Here is a 12,881-nt window from a genome sequence, read left to right on the forward strand (position 1 = left end):
ATCTGCTTATCCGCTAAGCTGATAAGCCGCTAAGCCGCTAATAGCGCTAATCCGCTAAGCCGTCAATGGGCTTGCTTCGCAAGACGAAAAAACCGCTACACGAAGAGAATCGCGGAACGGATTCTTTTCGTCTTGCGAGGCACCACTGTATTTCCTTCACATCTGAAGGGAAGGCGTTCCGCAGGGCGGGCGCCACTACCAAGAAGGCCCTCTGTCTGGTTCCCTGTAACCTCACTTCTCGCAGGGAGGGAACCACCAGAAAGCCCTTAGCGCTGGACCTCAGTGTCCCGCCTGAACGATAGGGGGTGGAGACGCTCCTTCAGGTATACAGGGCCTTAAAGATCAGCACCAACACTTTGAATTGTGCTCAGAAACATACTGGGAGCCAATGCAGTTCTCTCAGGACCAGTGTTATGTATGAAGTTATGGTTTGTTGTTGGCGCACAAACTTTGGTTTGTTTCCGCTGCAGCTTGGTGTCATGTCTGAACCCAGAACCCTTTCTTAGCCATGGTTTGTTTGACCACTCCAAATGCTCATCAAACCACAAAGGCATGAGGTAAGAACAGCTGGGGAGCGAGCCAAACATTAGAGAAACAAATTGTGGTTTCTTTGATCACCTGTGGGAGAACCTGTGGTGTGTTAAACAAACATTGATTTAGGATTATGAGGAAGCCAGCCATTTGTTTGGTGGCCAATGCAATCTCATACACATGCACTGCATGCCTGGCCCCCTCAATCTTGGGTGCAAGTCAGTGCCTCTGATGCAGTAAATGCCATGCTGTTGTTCAGTTGTGGTGGGGAAAATGCAAATATGTTCCCCAGCTGTGTGTGTGTGTGTTGAGCATGGAAGTCATGCCATGCAATGCAGTGCCCTTGCAACAAATAGTTGCGCTCATGTAGAATGCATTGCTGAAATGGATAATTGACCTAGAATACAAAAAAGGGAGGTGTGAGGAGGTCAAGGAAATAAGCTAATGAAAGATTAGTAATGAGGAGATCTGATGCATTTTTCTTTGTGCTTTTGTTTTCGTTTAATGGGTTTTATTTCTCTGTTTTTTCTTTTTTTATATTGCGATGTGTTGTTTTGTTTTTGTTTAATGTGGTATTTTTAAACAAAAACAAAACTTCGGTTCCTGTTTGTCTTTTGTAAGTTTAGGCGATTTTAAATCTGGAGGTCTAAGTATAACATGTTGGTATGGGAAACTGTCGTGTAACGGCCAATGGCCGTAATAAAGATCAATCCAATCCAATCCAATGTGGTATTTTTACTTTTTCTTTCTGTAATTTTTGAAACTTTAATAAATATTATTTTAAAAAAAATAAAAATAGAATGCAGCTGCAGGAATATACCAGGCACTTATAACATCCTAAACTCTGGTGCTCCTATTAATGGCTTGGAAATAAAACTCAGCAAAGGGTGTGTAGGTAGACGGAAGGCTCACAGTAGCCTTTGTTGCTGTGTCGTGCGCGCGTAGGGCATAATCTGTGTGGATCGTGAAGCAAGCCCATGCTTTTAGCTCTGTCCTAACTGGGGTCACTGTCTCCTTGCAACAACAGCATGTTGCACGTGCTTGTATGCAGAACACAAGTACCGCTGCATGTGATCAGGATACCCACACGGTGCAAGTGGTTGTGCGATTTGTGGCAGTGTTGCCTATTTTGTGATTGGCTCGGGTCCAGTTGTGACCACGTGGAGATCACTGGGTGCCAGGTTGTCAGTTGACATCTCCATCTGGCTGGCCCTTCCAGCTTTCATTAGCAGGTCAGCAGAAGAGCTTATTTATCGCATTTATATCCCATCTTTTTCTCCAAGGATGACATGGTTCACCCCTCTCCTCAGTTAATCCCTACAATGACCCTGTGGGGTAGGTTAGGAGACTGTGACTGGCCCAAGGTCACCCAGTGAGCTTCAGGACAGAGTGGGGATTTGAACCCTGATCTCCCAGATCCTAGTCCAACCACTACTAACCACTACACCACACTGTCTTCTTAAGAGTGCTTCTGCTATGGTGCAACTATATAAATTAAGTAGCTAAATAAATATGGGGAAACAAAATGTCACTTAGATAAGGATCTGATATATTTTCCTTGAAGCTTGAATTTGTTTTATTCTGGGTTGTTTTATTTGAGGTTTTAATGTGTTGAGATATTTTTTTCTTTAAAATATAAAGTGGAATAGAAATGAAGTGAATAATAATAATAATAACAATAAATGCTGTTGCAAAAAAGGGGGGGGGCTAGATATTTCATTGTGATGACCATGGCCTAGATTTAAGGTACCATTTGGAGACCACCTTAAATACCTGAGTTTCCAATACTGCTACTCGGGAGAATGGAACTGTCGATGCACAAGTCAACTGTAGTGCAGTTTTGGGATCCTGGGGAAGCAAAAGGTGGCAAACCACAACCATCCTGATGTATTTAATCTAGGTGTTTGCTGAATTAGAACTCCCATAGTCCAGGACCATGCATTGAGCTTGGAGGTCGAGGCTGATGCGAGTTGGAGTCTAACTGTATCATGAAGGCAGCGAGGCAGCCCAGGATGCCCATCTCTGATCTAATGTCACTACAGTGGTACCTCTGGTTAAGAACTTAATTCGTTCTGGAGGTCCGTTCTTAACCTGAAACTATTCTTAACCTGAAGCACCACTTTAGCTAATGGGGCCTCCTGTTGCCGCCACGCCGCCAGAGCACGATTTCTGTTCTCATCCTGAAGCAAAGTTCTTAACCCGAGGTACTGTTTCTGGGTTAGCGGAGTCTGTAACCTGAAGTGTCTGTAACCTGAAGCGTCTGTAACCCAAGGTACCAACGTACTAGCATTAACTACAAAGAGGAAACACATGACATCTTCTCCTGACAGGATAGGTATATGGCGCTGTGCTCTTCCTGAGTCAGTGGAGATGGAAACTTGGGAACCGTCAAGGAGACTGTGTGTCCCCGGCAACTGTCTGCTCCTTCTAGAGAGAGGTTTGTTGTTCTCCCCTTGGGACCCAATGCTCTACTGGCTTCAGGCAACTGCCTAGGAAGGAGTCCTGAGAAGGAGCCCCTTTGCCCCAAAGATTTGTCATGAAACGGCCAACCAGAAAGACTACAAAGCCTTTGATTCCACCAAAAGCACTAGAAGCAGAGGCTGTGTGTCTCCTACGAGTTCTGTGCAAATGTTAAAGAAAGCATAGAAAGGATGCCCAGCGCTGGGCAAGGAATCTAGCTTTTTATAAAACATCAAGTTTCTAGCTTTCACGGATGAATCGCCCTTAGCCCTTGTGAAATCTAACTTGATTTATTAATTTGACTTTCTTCATGGAGGCAGTGAGAGATTTTCCCTTCTTGGGCTCCATGATCACTGCAGATGGTGACAGCAGCCACGAAATTAAAAGACGCCTGATTCTTGGGAGAAAAGCAATGACAAACCTAGACAGCATCTTAAAAAGGAGAGACATCACCTTGCTGACAAAGGTCCGTATAGTTAAAGCTATGGTTTTCCCAGTACTGATGTATGGAAGTGAGAGCTGGACCATAAAGAAGGTTGATCGCCAAAGAATTGATGCTTTTGAATTATGGGGCTGGAGGAGACTCTTGAGAGTCCCATGGACTGCAAGAAGATCAAACCTCTCCATTCTGAAGGAAATCAGCCCTGAGTGCTCACTGGAAGGACAGATCTGAAGCTGAGGCTCCAATACTTTGGCCACCTCATGAGAAGAGAAGACTCCCTCGAAAAGACCCTGATGTTGGGAAAGATGGAGGGCACAAGGAGAAGGGGACGACAGAGAACAAGATGGTTGGACAGTGTTCTCGAAGCTACCAGCATGAGTTTGACCAAACTGCGGGAGGCAGTGGAAGACAGGAGGGCCTGGTGTGCTCTGGTCCAGGGGGTCACGAAGAGTCGGACACGACTAAACGACTAAACAACAACAACAAGTTGGTGGCCATTACTACTTCTCCCTAGTCTGATGCTCTAACCACTCTGTCTCTGTCTCCAGAGAATCTGTAACAGGCATAGCCAGGTGGAAATTCTGCAAAGAAATGGCACATGTGCAAATGCCCTTGATCTGTACAGGTTTTGGAATTCCGGTAACCTTTGCAACGGAGTACGCATGACCCCAGTTACCTGGCTGGGAGTGGAGAGAGCAGCTGGATAGCTTCGCCTGAATTGCTGGTGACAAATAGCCTGTTGCTATTAATCCTCCTGCTGGCGTGCTGAGTGTTACTTCCCATTCTGCTCTAATGAGCCGAGGATCTTGGCCGCTGCCCCCCTCCACGCTGCAAGAGCCTGCCTCAAGCAGAGTGGTTGGGGCTATGAATGGGGCCAGCCTGTCTGGGCTCCCTAGCCTTCAGCTTCGGCTTGGCTTGGAGATTCCTGCTTGCCCGCTAGCTATGATATCTCCAGCAGATGTCTCTCAGCTGTTCCTGGCAGCTGGCGGGGAGATGCAAAGGCAAGGAGCAGGGAGGTGGCGGAGGAGGAGGAGGAGGAGGAGGAGGAGAAGGAAGTGAAGGCATTCCTTCGGTACTTCCAGCTGCTGTTGCGAAATAGACCGCTGAGACCTTTTCTTTTAAACTCCAGGGAGAAAGTTTACTGAAGGCAAGAAAAATTAAGTGAAATGGTGTTTATGGGGGTGGGAAGAAGGGGGAAGTTGGTTTCAGCAAATCCCGATACAGCCTTGCCTCCTTTTCAGTTTGTTCTGTTTTCAATTTGTGTGCCACCTTCCTAAATTGGGATGTCAGGAAACTGCTTTTATATCGAGTCGGTCCATTGGTCTTGCCAGCTTAGTAATTGAGTGGCAGCAGCTCTCCACTGCTTCAGGTAGGGTCCGCCCTCCCCAATCCTACCTGGAATATACCTGGTACCATCTGCATGCAAGTAGCTGACCTGGCACTCAGCTGCGGCCCTCCTACCTCCCCAGTTTCTGTACCCAAGGCAGTTAACAACCCACAGAAATGACAAAGCTAATAATAATAATAATAATAATAATAATAACAACAACAACAACAACAACAACAACAACAACAACAACAACAACAATAAATAATTTTATTTATACCCCACCCTCCCCAGCCAAGACCAGGCTCAGGGTGGCTAACACCAGGTAAAAAACCAATTGCTTAAAATACAACTTAAAAACAAGATTAAAATGCAACATTAAAATGCAGCCTCAAGGAAAATCGCATTGCTTCTCTGTAGCAGTTCAAATGATATCTAAAAGCAAATTAATAAGAGGAATCCAATTTCACACATAGCATTACAAAATGCTAATGGAGTATCACTAAATATTTTGATATTTTATTTTTTTAATTAAAATATTAATTTTTTTTTTTTTAAAAAGTCACCCCCACTGGTTACCCATTGGTTACAAGAAGTATACAGTGGTGCCCCGCAAGACGAATGCCTCTCAAGACGAAAAACCCGCTAGACGAAAGGGTTTTCCGTTTTGGAGGCGCTTCGCAAAACGAATTTCCTATGGACTTGCTTCGCAAGACGAAAATGTCTTGCGAGTTCCTGCGGGTCTTTTTTTCTCCCCCCCCCCCCTTTTCTAAGCCGCTAAGCCGCTTATCTGCTTATCTGCTAAGCCGATAAGCCGCTAATAGCGCTAATAGCGCTAATCCGCTAAGCCGTCAATGGGCTTGCTTCGCAAGACGAAAAAACCGCTAGACGAAGAGACTCGCGGAACGGATTCTTTTCGTCTTGCGAGGCACCACTGTAATTACAGATGGACAAGATGACAGCAGCAAAAACACAGGGACACAAAATGTGGAAAAAGGAATATCTGAGCAGCTAGATCACATCTTTCCTTCCCTGTCCTGAGTGGCCATGTGTCTGCCAAGCCATCCTGAGAACATGACCGTGCCTTCTCCATAGATTCAGGATCAGGATGAGCTTAAGCTGGCACTGCAAATCTTGGATACCACAAAATCAGCTTCCCCATTTGGTGTTGATTCTGTGTGTGTGTGTGGGGGGGGGTGGATCTACACCCCCCCCCCCATCTCTGAGCTAAATGATCTGGAATCAGAGCAAAGTTCATTTCAATTCTTTGCAAGCATCTCAAGCAACTAGCAGGTATTTGGTAGGCCAGTGATAACTGGGTCGTGGTTCTACCTACTGCCTTTTCCTCTTCCTCATCACACTGTGGGCTTTTGTTTCTACAGACACCGCCCACCCCCCCAATCTCATATCTCATCTCTCCTCTTTCTGCTGCCCCCAGGCCCCTTCTCCCCAACGCAAGGATCTTTGGATTCTCAGTGGAGCAAACTAAAAGTTTGTCATTAACAAAACCCAGAGCTGGAGGGACAGCCCTTGTCCTTAAATGGCCGGGATAAGGTCCAGTTGCCGCTGCCACTTTTGTGTTTGTGTGTGTACCTGTGTGCCTCGATGTTGCACAATGACACTGTAAAGCTGGGGCAAAGGCAGGGAATCAAAGAGATGGGATGGACCCTGAGGATCATGTAGTTCAGCTGCCTGCAATATCCTGGTTTTAAGAGCATAAGAGTAAGATTATGGCTGGGGAGGATTTTCCAAACTCGGCGGTAAGGAGCCTTGCACAATATCATAATACACCATTTTGGCATCTCCAGTTAGGGAATTTGAGGACCAGCGTAACTTTCCTTCCGAGACCTTGAATATCTGTTGCCAGTCAGAGTTCACAATATTGAGCCAGCTCAGCCATTGACTTTCCAATTCGTTGTTGCTTTCTCAAATCTCAGCTTTAATTTTTTGAAGAGAGGGCAAGTTTCTAGTGCTCGTTATGGTAGAGAAGAAACTGGGGAAATGACATATTATTATTATTATACACATAGCGCAGGTTTTGCCAACCTGCCACTTCCCTGTTCTTTTGAACTATGATTCCCATCAGCCCCAGCCCGCCTGCCCGATGCTCAGGAATGATGGGAGCTATCGTCTAAAACATTGAGTGCGCACCATGCTGAGGAAGAAAGCATTTGTCCAGGTGTGTGAATCTGTGGCTATTCACTTGCTGCTGAATGCAACACCCATCGTCCCTGGCCATTGTGCATACTTCCTGGGCTGATGGGAGTTCTATTTCAGCAACATTTGGAGGGTTCCAGCTTCCCCACAGCTGAGCTAGCCCTTCAGAGCCCCCAAAGCATTTCACCTATGTCAGACTAGAAAAGAGGCTGATTACATGGTTTGCCTAAGGACACCAATTTAAGGCTGGGTTTATCAATGTAGCGGAATGTGGGTGGCACTGTGGGTTAAACCACAGAGCCTAGAACTTGCCGATCAGAAGGTCAGCGGTTCGAATCTCCGCAATGGGGTGAGCTCCCGTTGCTCAGTCCCAGCTCCTGCCAACCTAGCAGTTCAAAAGCATGTCAAAGTGCAAGTAGATAAATAGGTACCGCTCCGGCGGGAAGGTAAACGGCGTTTCCGTGCGCTGCTCTGGTTCGCCAGAAGCGGCTTAATCATGCTGGCCACATGACCCAGAAGCTGTATGCCAGCTCCCTCGGCCAGTAAAGCGAGATGAGCACCACAACCCCAGAGTCGGCCACGACTGGACCTAATGGTCAGGGGTCCCTTTACCTTTTACCTTATCAATGTAGCAGAATTAGGCAGGGATGGAGTAATGCCAAGGTGCAGAATGGACTGTGCCATGTTCAGGCTGCAAGTGGGGAAAAACACTTTCCACATTAAACACCCACCTCCCTGCTGGTAGAAAACTAGCAAACCAGGGAGAAAAGTGCAAGCTCAGTCCTTTCATGCCTACCGTGTTGTTTTCTATTTGCACGGAGTTATTTTATGTTGGGGAAACAATCAAAACTGTGACCATCTCTCTCAGAGGTTGCCAACTTGTTTAGACCCAGGGGCACATTGGGGAAACTGTTGTGGACTCCCCACCACACCCCACAAACACCCTTCAACCAAGTACACACTGAAGCGTATACTATCTCCAGTAGAATTTTTCTTCCAAGCCTAATTTCTATGGAGAAGGGGCCCTTTGGAGCATCAAGGAAGACCTCTGTGGGCACATGTGTGCCCACGGGCACCGTGTTGACAACCTCTGACCTACAAACGACCTGAAGTGGTTTGGTCTGTTCTACCTGTGTGTGTATAAATCTGTGTTCATGGCACTTAGTTACAGGTGGGTAGCCGTGTTGGTCTGCTGTAGTCGAAACAAAACAAAAAATTCCTTCCAGTAGCACTTTAGAGGCCAACTAAGTTTGTTATTGGTATGAACTTTTGTAAAGTGCGCATGCGGGTGGGCCGTGGGTGGTGCTGTGGTCTAAACCACAGAGCCTAGGGCTTGCCGATCAGAAGGTCGGCAGTTCGAATCCCCACGACAGGGTGAGCTCCTGTTGTTCAGTCCCAGCTCCTGCCAACCTAGCAGTTCAAAAGCACAAAGTGCAAGTAGATAAATAGGTACCGCTCTGGCGGGAAGGTAAACGGCGTTTCCGTGCGCTGCTCTGGTTCGCCAGAAGCGGCTTAGTCATGCTGGCCACATGACCCAGAAAAACTGTCTGCAGACAAACACAGGCTCCCTCAGCCTATAGAGCAAGATGAGCGCACAACCCCAGAGTCGTCCGCTACTGGACCTAACGGTCAGGGGTACCTTTACCTTTAAGGCGCTACTGGAAAGAATTTTTTTTATTTTGTTCGTGGCAGAGGTGAGGCTTTTAAAGTAGATGGGCTTGCTGATTCACAGCTCCATCTCTTCGCTGCCACGCTGCTCAGGCTTGGGACCATTTCCAGGGCGGCATCTTCCCTCCATGCGAGAGCACTTGGTAGGATGCTTCATGCGGATGAGTGCAACACACGGAAGTATTTCACTGGAACAGGCCATCCCCAGAACTCGCTCGAAAGGCAGGTCCCCTGTGAGTAGCGGCTTGCGTTCCTGGATAGACCCAGCTTAAAGAATTGTCTTCCGTCAAGTTTACACGGATGATTTGTTCTGACAAAACCTGTCTGTGTGTGGGCACACACTCCAAAGCTCATCCGGCAGAGGCAGATTGGTGTCTTGGGATTGGCCCAAGCAAATGCAGGAGCTGCATTGTGCAGCCAGGATGCAGCCATTAGGGCCTGGCATGGTGGGGGAGGGGGCTTCTTTCTGCATTGCAACCCCTTGTTCCTTAATGCTGCTTGTTAATGGTTTGTAAATCTCAATTCCTGAGCAGCAGATAATTAGGGAAAAGAATAATCCCAATTTCTGCAGATCTACCCAGGGAGCTGGGTTGGGTGGGAGCGGGGAAGAGTAGGGACATAATTCAATTTTTTTTCAAAAAAACCCTGCAAACTATCTCCACTGCTGAATTCATGATTTCTAATGCAGAATTTTAGGCCCCTTTCAGATGGATTTGTTCCTGTTACACTGCAAGCAAATGCGGGGGGGGGGGGCATAGCAACAGCACAGAGAAATGCAACCGGCGAAGCCAGTGTTTTTGCATTCCTTTCCCTCACTCCATTTCAGGAAGGACTCGGCTTCCAAGTTTCACTCAAATGGAGTGCTGGAAGAGAATGCAAATTTGTGTCCCTTTTGAAGCTGCTGTACTGTTTCCTGCAGAAGAATCTATTTCAAAACGCTTTGGGAAGCTTCTATACTTTTGCTTGCTTGGCTCCACCTATTGCATTTCACCATCATACTGGAATGTGACAGGGATCTGGCAACAGTTGAGCAGGACCCACGGTTTAAATCGAATTCCTTCCATTAATTTGGTAGGTAGCTGTTTGGCAAGCTGATTTCCCCCCCTTTAGCTTTGGAACTGCAATCTGGGGATATTTGTATTGGCTTACATTACAAGGTAGTTGGAATTATTCTTTTGAGAATGTGTGTGAAGCACTTCTTTAAAAAAACAACATGATACGAATGTGAAAAATAATTATTAGCTTCTGTTTGTGTTGGGTGGGCAAGTAGATGGCGCCTTTTCTGAAAACAGTTGATTGCTAAGAGGAGTAATGTTTTGGCATTGTTTATAAACCATGGTTTGCAGGTAAACTATGGTTATTTTTCGTAAACTGCTTAGGGGTTTTATTTACAATTAAGCAGTATGCAAACTTTGTTAAATAAACTCTCTTGTTTTCTGACCCCAATATTTAGCACCAGAAAGGCTGTTAGGCTTATGACAAAGGCATATAATAAATTCCTATAATGTGGGAGCATTATAGTATATGCATTAATAGTATATGAGTGTTAATGAGTGCATTGAAGTTTACTCTGCAGAATTTGCCCCTGCTCCACAACCAGTGTGGAAGTGCAGAACTAGAAAAAACAATCACAGTGCCTTCTGTCAAGTAGGGTTGGCTGGGATGGAGCACAGCTCTCCATTCCTCCTCCGCCACCGTGCTAGTTTCCAAACTGGTCACAGAGGAAAGGGTTTTCCTTACTCCACAGTTAGCATGGAAACCAAGTGGACTGGTGGGGCAGTGTTGCGCCACCGTCCTTCTGCTAGGGTGCTGCGGAAAGTGGAGGGCGAAGAGGTTGGGGTTGTGTGAGTGCGTTGGCGGAGCCAATCTGGTGCTGTTGCTTTTGCACCTGCATGGCCCTGATCTTGCTGCCATCCTGCACCACCCTTGCCCATTCCTGTAAACAGAAACACGGCATCGCCCTGCCATGCACGCCCTGCCATGCCCACAGCTCCTGAGACAGAGACGCTTCCTTGATGTATTGTTAGCCCACCCACTCACCTGCATTGAATTCCCTGTTTTAAGAAAGAAAGGAGAAAGCAGAGCAGAAACAGGGAGTGAGATGATCTTCCTCTTCCAGCACCCATGCACGCACCTTCAGGGCCTCCTCCTAGCCCAGGGGTTAGCAACCTTTTTCAGCAGGGGGCCGGTCCACCATCCCTCAGACCATGTTGTGGGCCGGACTATATTTTGAAATAAAAATGAACAAATTCCTATGCCCCACAAATAACCCAGAGATGCATTTAAAATAAAAGCACACATTCTACTCATGTACAAACACCAGGCAGGCCCCACAAATAACCCAGAGATGCATTTTAAGTAAAAGCACACATTCTACTCATGTACAAACATGCTGATTCCCAGACCATCTGCGGACCGTCCATGGGCTGAATTGAGAAGGCGACTGAGCCGCATCCGGCCTCCAGGCCTTAGGTTGCCTACTGCTGTCCTAGAGGATAAGGAGTTCATACTCTTTTGGCCATTTTTCCGTGAAACTCCTATTCATGCAACTCAGCCTGTTCTGACACACAGAGGAGTCCGTGGCAGAACAGGGAACCTGTCCTGTTTCCCTTAGAATCATAGAATCATAGAATCATAGAGTTGGAAGAGACCACAAGGGCCATCGAGTCCAACTCCCTGCCAAGCAGGAAACACCATCAGAGCACTCCTGACATATGGTTGTCAAGCCTCTGCTTAAAGACCTCCAAAGAAGGAGACTCCACCACACTCCTGGGCAGCAAATTCCACTGTCGAACAGCTCTTACTGTCAGAAAGTTCTTCCTAATGTTTAGGTGGAATCTTCTTTCTTGTAGTTTGGATCCATTGCTCCGTGTCCGCTTCTCTGGAGCAGCAGAAAACAACCTTTCTCCCTCCTCTATGTGACATCCTTTTATATATTTGAACATGGCTATCATATCACCCCTTAACCTCCTCTTCTCCAGGCTAAACATGCCCAGCTCCCTTAGCCGTTCCTCATAAGGCATCGTTTCCAGGCCTTTGACCATTTTGGTTGCCCTCCTCTGGACACGTTCCAGTTTCTCAGTGTCCTTCTTGAACTGTGGTGCCCAGAACTGGACACAGTACTCCAGGCGAGGTCTGACCAGAGCAGAATACAGTGGCACTATTACTTCCCTTGATCTCCCTTGACAAACCTCACTAGCTTTCAGCCAGCAAAACAAAGCCCAGCCACTTGCTGCCGCCACAACAGGGTGCTGCTGTCTTTGAAGCTGTGTGACATTGGCACGGGGGAGAAACTCCCCTTTCCATTATCGCAGAATAATGTAGGTTCTTGTGAATAATGTCAATTATCATGAAGATTCTGCTTCCTCGGAACCTGTAGCGGAAAACAAACAAACCCTGGAGCTGCCTTAGTAGCTTACAGTACTCCAGGTGAGGTCTGACCAGAGCAGAATACAGTGGCACTATTACTTCCCTTGATCTAGAAGCTATACTCCTATTGATGCAGCCCAGAATTGCATTGGCTTTTTTAGCTGCCGCGTCACAATCACAATCCCTTGCCTTTCAGATTTATGAGTGTCAATAGGCGCTGGACCCTGTTGATGTAACACAGTGTGTGAGAGCTGCTCTATAGGCTCCTTTATGTCCTTTCACTTTCATGGCCATTCAGCATTATTTGCAGGAGGCAAACCAAAGCATTTTGCTTGGGGCTTTCATCGCAGGCGAAACAAAGCACAGATGACAATACAGAAAGCTCTCTCTCTCTCTCGTGCACACACCCAATCCATTTCTGTTCTCGCAGCACCTTAAAGACACACAGTTTACTTATGTATGGCACAAGCTAAGGGTTGCTAACCTGCAGCCACCCAGGTGTTAACGGACCACAACTCCCTTTATCCCTGGGTTCATAGGAGCTAAGAGTCCAAAACCATCTGGAGGCTGCCATGTTGGCTACCCCTGGTTCGAGTTTTCACCAGATCATGGCGTGTAACCCTGAATTGGCAGATAGATATTCATAATGTGGAGTGAGATGGGATGGGGAACATAGAGAAGAGAGTTCAGAGGGAAATGAAATGCAAAGAAACAGTCTTCTTGTTTGTAAGTAGCATCATGAAATCATCTTTTTGGGGATGTGTATGCAGAGCTGGCTTTAGTGCGGTGCAGGAGGTTCCCCCGCAATACATATATTTATACGTGGGTGGCACTGTGGGTTAAACCACAGAGCCTAGGACTTGCCAATCAGAAGGTCGGCGGTTCGAATCCCCGTGACGGGGTGAGATCCCGTTGCTCGGTCCCTGC

General features: G+C 46.9%; 1 protein-coding gene across 2 annotated transcripts in view; it reads left to right on the plus strand.

Moving 5' to 3' along the window:
• Positions 1–12,881, plus strand: part of CTDSP2 (CTD small phosphatase 2) — a 69,390-nt gene that overhangs the window by 29,057 nt on the left and 27,452 nt on the right. The gene's annotated exons all lie outside the window — the stretch shown is intronic.

The sequence above is a fragment of the Podarcis cretensis genome (genome assembly GCF_951804945.1).
Source record: "Podarcis cretensis genome assembly, chromosome: 2".
In the NCBI taxonomy this organism is placed as follows: Eukaryota; Metazoa; Chordata; class Lepidosauria; order Squamata; family Lacertidae; genus Podarcis; species Podarcis cretensis.